The sequence below is a fragment of the Arachis stenosperma genome, chromosome 3 (genome assembly GCF_014773155.1).
Source record: "Arachis stenosperma cultivar V10309 chromosome 3, arast.V10309.gnm1.PFL2, whole genome shotgun sequence".
NCBI lineage: Eukaryota > Viridiplantae > Streptophyta > Magnoliopsida > Fabales > Fabaceae > Arachis > Arachis stenosperma.
In genome coordinates this window covers 42,738,650-42,746,400 of record NC_080379.1, presented here as the reverse complement: position 1 = coordinate 42,746,400, position 7,751 = coordinate 42,738,650, and positions in this window count along the sequence as shown.

Below are 7,751 nucleotides of genomic sequence, written 5' to 3'. Positions count from 1 at the left end.
AAAGAGTTCGTCATAAAATGCGTCAAGTGCCAAGAAAATGCCAATTTTCACAGGGCACCGGCCTCCGAGTTAAGCTTGTTAACGTCCTCCCGGCCATTCTCTCAATGGGGAATCGACCTCTTGGGACCCTTCCCTGTTGGTCCCGGGCAGGTCAAGTACCTCATAGTTGCCATTGACTACTACACCAAATGGATAGAAGCTGAACCACTAGCTAGCATATCCTCATCCAATTGCAGGAAGTTCTTGTGGAGGCAGGTAATAACGCGATTCGGGATCCCGGAAGTCGTCATCTCGAACAATGGCACGCAATTTACCGACAAAAAGTTCACGGAATTCCTCACCGGCCTGGGTATAAGACAGAGATTCTCCTCCGTGGAACACCCCCAGACAAATGGACAGGTGGAGTCCGCGAACAAGATCATCCTTTTAGGGCTGAAAAAGCGTTTGGATAATAAAAAGGGCGCTTGGGCCGACGAGCTAGCCTCGGTACTTTGGTCCTACCGAACAACCGAACAATCCTCCACTAAAGAGACCCCCTTCTGGCTAACATACGGGTTGGATGCGGTAATACCCGTAGAGATCGGGGAGCCGAGCCCCCGGCTACTTTTGAAGGGAGTAGAGGAAGCCGTGGAAAAGGACTTGATAGATGAAGTCAGAGAAATGGCCCATTTGACAGAAACCGCACTGAAACAAAGAATGGCCCTACGCTACAACACCAAAGTGCTCAAAAGGGAGTTCGGACCAAACGACCTCGTCCTGAGACGAAACGACATCGGCCCACCGACCCCTGGAGCAGGCAAGCTGGCGGCAAACTGGGAAGGCCCCTATAGAATCAAAAAAGAGATGGGTAGGGGCGCGTTCAAGTTGGAAAGGCTCGATGGTAAAGAAATCCCAAGGACATGGAACGCGAACAACTTGAGAAGGTTCTACTCCTAACATATGGAGCGACACGCCGGCCAACTAAGCTAAGTGGTTAAATTGTGGATTTGAAATTTCCAGTATAACCTATGAGTCCTTTATGCGATTACCGAATAAGATATACTTGTGCAAATTTTCTCTCGTGTATTGTTCCCTTTCCTTTTTCCCAGACAAATCACCCCATCACAACCCGACAACGATGCGCGGCCCCGGGACTGATCACCCCGGGAGCCCGTCTACTATCGCGGTAAAAAACGGCCACGCAAAGGCCACGACCTGCTAATATAAGCGACGGCTATAAACCAATAACGGTTAATAGAGACGATAACACGACCAGATGAATAAGAAAAAGTTAATTACATTAAAGCGGACAAACGACTAAGAAGTCAAATTGTTCACAAGCCAAAACAAAACGGCCACACTACAAAATTTTAATCATAAAGTTCATTTCTTGGGGACGTCAACAATCTTGCCGTCCTTAATGACCTTGAAAACACTAATTGCCGACGTGTCGAACTCGGGGGCAACAATTTTAACTTGAGCTTTGAGGGCCTCCTCGGTCGCCAAAATCGCACCCTTCCCTTGTTTGACGACGTCTTTATACTTTGCCTTCCATGTTGCCAGTTCGGCCTCCACGGCCTGCTTCTCTTTCTCGACTTCGGCCACTCGCTTCTGCGCCGCGCCGACCTGACTCTCCAAAGCCATTTCACGCTCGACCAGACGTGCAACCGTCGCGTCCGACTCCTCCAGTTTTTTCTCAGCAGTAGTGGCCTTCTGTTCGGCAGTAGTAGCCTTCTGTTCGGCAGCAGTAGCTTTCTTCTCAGCGGCGTCAAGCTTTTCCTGAGATTGGGTCAATTGCTCACGAAGGGTCTCAACTTCACTTTTTAGCCCATTATTGGCCTTCCCGGCAGACTCCAACCTCCTGCGGAGGGACTCCATCCCAGACAACTCGAACTCGGCCTTCCGGGCTATCACCGCGCCACGCAGGAGGGTACGGTACATCCACCTCGCCTGCCCGGCAAGGGATGACTCATGAAAGTACTCTTCAGTACCGGGAATTAGCTGGGAGTCTATAAAGTTCCCGGCGTCAAAGTTCCTCTCCATGACGGTAAGGACCCCCTCAGGACTAGACGACGCCTTCCTCTTCCTCTTGAAGCTGGGGACTTCCTCCACCTCTTCATCGGCATCCGGTTTAGGTGTGGAATCCCCAGTGCCGATCACCTCACGAAAAGGGGAAGCATGGACCGCCTTGTCGCCTTCAATCACGGCACCTTGAGCCGAGGTGCCGATCTCGTCGGCTGCAGCCCTCTGCTCGGGAGCAGCCTTGTCCTCCGGAGGAGCAGCAGGACCCTCAGTGGCGGACTTCTCGTTACCCTCCTCTTCATCACTACCACATAGGAAGGTTTGGAACAAGTCAGGAAGACCCGTTACTTCGGCAGACATTCCCACTGCAAAAAAGAGAAAGGGAAAGAGATGGGGAAGTCGGTTAGTCGCAACAAACTATTAATAAAAGCAAGAAAAAACAAGACGGAATGAGCAGAGGCTTCTCACAAATATAGGTACGACCGGCCTCCCGATCACCCATAAGAAGGTGAGGGTTCACATGATTCCGCCCGAAGACCGCCATCAACACGTCGGCGATCTTTCTATCCACCGCCGACATGTCCTTATAGGTTACCTTAACGAAAGCATTGGATCCCGCCCCGAAACTCCAATAGGTCGGGATAAGCCGTACCCCCTCTAATGACAACCAAAAGGGATGACGACCTTTGACAGGACGGACCTTGAAATATTTGTCCTTAAACCCATGGTAGGAGTCCTCAAACAAACCAAAAATCCTCCGACCCTGGGCAGATCGGAAGGACATGAACCCCTTTTTATGTTTCCCTTCCTTTGAAGGGTTTGTAAGGTTGAAGAAGAAAAGAAAAACACTCACGGACACCGGCAGCTCGAGGTATTCACAAACCATCTCGAAACAGCGGATCGAGGCCCAACTGTTCGGATGCAACTGTGACGGCGCCACGGAAATTCGACTTAGAAGCGCCATTTGGAAGGCCGAGAGCGGAATACGAACTCCGACTTGGGTGAACATGGACTTGTAGAACCAAATCCAGTCGGCAACTCGTGGGTGTTGGAAGTTGATCTCATACAATCGTTCGTGAGGAGCCGGGACAAAAACGTCATAATTGGCTTCCTCATCAGTCCCTCCGCACAAGTACTCGGCTTGTCGGAACTCGGTGAGCTCCTCCTCGCCCATTTGATTAGGCGAGTCCTTCACGTCGGAAACGACCCAAGCATAGGGATCGTACGCCGCAGGAGAAGGGGAAGCCCGGGAAACCGTGCGAGCCATACCTACATGGGGGGACCATCCAGTCAGTCTAAGAGATCGGTTGCTCAGGCCGAATACAAACACTACCCGCACGACTTCCCGACTAAGGCCCAAAAAGGATTAAAACACGAAAGGACCAAGAAAAACCTACCCTGGAATGGTACTTTCCCCCCTGACACATCTAACCGCCATTAAAAGGCTACGCAACAACAACGAAAAACAAACAGCAAACATGCAAGAACAATGCATAAAAGGGAGAATAGTTCGAAAATTACCTGAATTAGCAGAAGAAGGATGGAGCAGTTGGTAATGGAAGATGCGAAGGGAGAGACGCGCAGGGGTACTACAAAGAGATGTTGAGGTTTGGGAGCACGAAGAAGGTGGAAAAAGGGGGGATATGAAAGAAAGAAAGGAGTACCAAAACTGGCTGTTTAAAAAACTACCTTCTAGGAAGCGCGAAACATCAGAGGGCAGAATGGTCTTTTCAGTCAGGGTTTTTCACCCCATTATGAGCATTTAATGCTCGGCACTAGAAACGATGCGACGAAACGGTTGCTTGTGCAACCAAAGGACACACGCGTTGGGGGCATTCCCCCCCACGAACAGCCGACCAGACGAACCCGAATGAGAGGTGAGACGACGCGCCATTGATAGCTCCCACGACTACCATTGGCGCGTGGGGGCACTGTTATGGCCTGGCCCAAAGAACCAACGGGTCGACCCGACCCGAGCTCCACCCGGCCCGGCTCCGCATCCTTCAAACGACCCGGACACGTGTCCTGTGCGGCTCACACACGGCTACGGGACAGTGTCCTAGAGAATATGGGCCTGTCCCCATGAGGGGCCCACTACTGACAAGTATATAAAGGGAAGATTGGCTCTTCCCCCGAGGTACGTCACCTTTTCCATATCGTTTTCCCCCGCCTGCACACTAGCTGACTAGAGCGTCGGAGTGTCTTTGCAGGTGGCACCCCCCATTTTCCCTTCACAACGGGAGCTCGGCTACGTGGCAAATCCGGGCTTAGCGCAACCGCAATCGAGGCATCCTCCCCCCATCTCATAACAACCCGATCTGTCCGGTAACCGACACAGAACATTAAGTATCCGATGTTGTTTATATTAGGTTATTCAATTAAGTAGTTGTCATATAACTATATAACATACGTACGTTCATATTTAACATTCTCGTATTATAATTGGTCTCGACTTTTCACTAATAGAAGATTCTTCTTTAAGTTTTTAATAATTATGGTAGACAAACTAATTAAATTTAAGTTTGGTTTTAGATGGAGAAATTTTACTGCTGCCTACAAGTTGCAACCAGGGATGTTTGCATATTTTAAGGGGATATAAATTAGGAAACATTTCAAGTGCACTAGGGAGTACTGGTGCACCAGTTATTTTAACCGTTGATTTTAATTAATATATATTATATATATTTTTTATAATTCAGATCAACGGTTAAAACAACTGGTACACCGGTACTCCCGGTGCACTTGAAATGCTTCCTATAAATTAAACATATATTCATTTGAGACAAAGGTTGATATACTCAGAAATGTTATATAGTGTTCAATAACTCATCTTTTTACGTTCTTAAAAACAATGTAGGTATCTCACTCATATTCTGAAATAAAATGGAGTTAATAAAATTAGACCCTGAAAACTTCAGTACAATGTAATGGATGATACAAAAACAAAGAAATATGAAAAATAATAGATAGAAGTATAAATCATATCAAAGTTAAACTCAAGCTACAAGAATGGTATTTGAGATCGGCTAATCATAATATTCGACGAAATAACTGATACTCTAAGAGGACTAATAAATAAATGAGATGTGTGTGGGGGGTGGGGGGGAGATGAAAGGGTAGAAAGGACAAAAACTGGGTGTGCCTTAAGGATATAGGATGAATGTGTATATATAAAAGGATACATATTGCTGTATTAGTCGAAATTATATAAATATATTAAATTATATAAATTAGATAAATAAAAATTTGTTTCAGCATAATAAAATGATCAATAGCGGTATCTATATCTGCATGCTTGTAATAGTTTAAAAGATGAATAAAGACAAAAAAAAAAGCAAAATTAGAGTGTTTATAAGTCGGGTGAAACTGGATTTGTTCTGATTCAAACTCAATTCTAAATATATATTGGGTCTATTTTTTAGACCATAATTTAATTTTAAATCCAATAAAACCTAAATATTTTCGAGCCACAATTATACTAGATTTAAATTAAATCTTTAAAATTTTAACAATAATTTATAACAAAACTTATTTTATATATAAAGAAACTTAATTTATGATACACTTATTTATAAAGAAGAAATTTGTTACTGAAAAGTTGATATCTATATTCAAATTTGAATTTGTTTATAAATTCTAATTTATATGTTTTTTTATTTATTTTTTAATTCAACAAGTGTGATTAAAAATAAAATAATAAATTTATAATTAATATAACATAATATTAAAATTAATTTAAAACATATATATATATATATATATGTTTTTTAGTTTTCTTAGGGTGCACATGAACCGGGTGAAGTTGGATTTGCCTTGATCCGAACTCAATTCAAAATAATGACTGAATCTATTTTTGAGATTCTTGTCCGACTCTCGACTCGGTGAAATCACACCAAATTAATTCTTAAAATATTTGGAATTAGACCGAATTTTCGGATCGAGTCAAACCATATACACCCCTAAACAGAATCTTGTGTTTGAACAAAAAAATATATCAATATACAATACAGTAATGACGATAAATGAAGAGTGTGATTGAATCATTAGAACAAATAGAAAAAGAATAATGTTAGGGAACCAAAAGGATATTAGCCAAAAATCAGTCAAATATCTTTGGGTGAATCTAAAATCTCTACGAGTTAATATATATGAATGTTTCTTCTGTTAAGTATCAGAATGTTTCTTTTTCATACTAAATAGATGTTCTTTTATATATTTTTCGAATTTTTTTATATTGCAAATATGAATGTCTCTATTTTTTTAAGAATTTCATATTTTTTTAAATTTTATAGATATTTAATTATTTTTACTAAAATATAACTGGATATTTCTTTTGTTAAGTATTAGGATGTTTTTTTCATATTAAATGAATATTTTTTTTATATTTCTGTAATTGTGTAGTTTGCAGTCTTTTTAATCATCAAAACGGCACCTAATATCCTAAAACGCAGAGAGCAACATCCTGATGATGCTGCTACCGTGCGACTACTGTGAAAGCCATTGGCAATCCAAACTTCACATGATCACCTGCATCATAATACCCTTCAACCAAGTCCACCTTCAAAAGCAAGAACATATATACTTCAATTTTCAACTTTGGGAATTATCACAAACACCTAGAAATCTAGAACTAGAAATTGGCGTAACTAACTAACCCCTTGTTTTAGACCATAGTGATGCCGGAATGGTGACGCCAAGAGACGCACTGGTTGTAAGGAATTCTTCCTCCGTCGCCTCCTCCCTCCACGCCCGCCACCGCCTCCATGGCTTCTCCGGCTGTCCCCCCGCCTTCGAAATCGCCGCCGCCTTAGGGATTGAGCTCAAGTTCAACTCCAACTGCAACGGCGGCTCTGATAACACATCTGGTTCACGAAATGGAAGCGGTTCTTGTCGACGGTGGCAAATTCGACGAGACAGATGTCGGTGATAGAAGAAGAGTGGGTTATGTTGGAGAGGCGAAGAGGGCCTGACGGTGAGAGAAAGAGGTCTGTATGTGTGATTGTTGGAGGTATGTAGGTTAATGTGAGAGAGAAGAGGAAAGTTTTTATAGGTTTTAATTAGGTTTACTTAATCAAATTTAAATTTTTTAAATTTTGAATTTAAAAAATTTTAAAATTAATTATTAATATAAATTAATGTGATTTTGTTTAGTTTTTTGCTGATAATCTCTTGGTTCCATATACTTTTTCACAAAAAAAAATGTTAGAAGAGAGAAGATAGAATTAAATAAAAATTAATGAAGATATTGAAAGAAGAGCAAAACAAAGAGGATGGAAAAAGAAACTGAAAAAAAAAGCATATATTATCATGAGAAAAAAAGATCACTATATGAACTTTCACTGTGAATTACTCTCGTTGAAGATGAGTAGGAATTCTATTACTAAAATCTTCTTTTACACTATGTTTGGATCAATAGAAATGAGAAGAAAAAAAATATAAGGAAAAAAAATTGATGGAAAATGAAGTTTTTCTTTGATTGGATGAGCATAGAAAATGGATGGAAAAGGAAAACAAGTGAAGTCCACGTCTAAGTTTTCTTTCCAAACCTGGGAAGAAAATCACCGAAAGTTTTAAAATAAAGGTAAAATTACTACTATGCCCACTGTTAAAATGCAAAACAAAATTGATAACATTTAATTGAAAATAAAAAAAATTAATTTAAAAAAATAGTATTGTTAATAATGATAATACATTAAAATTTTAAAATACAATTAGAATCACTTTTTTTTATTAAAAAAATAATTTAAATA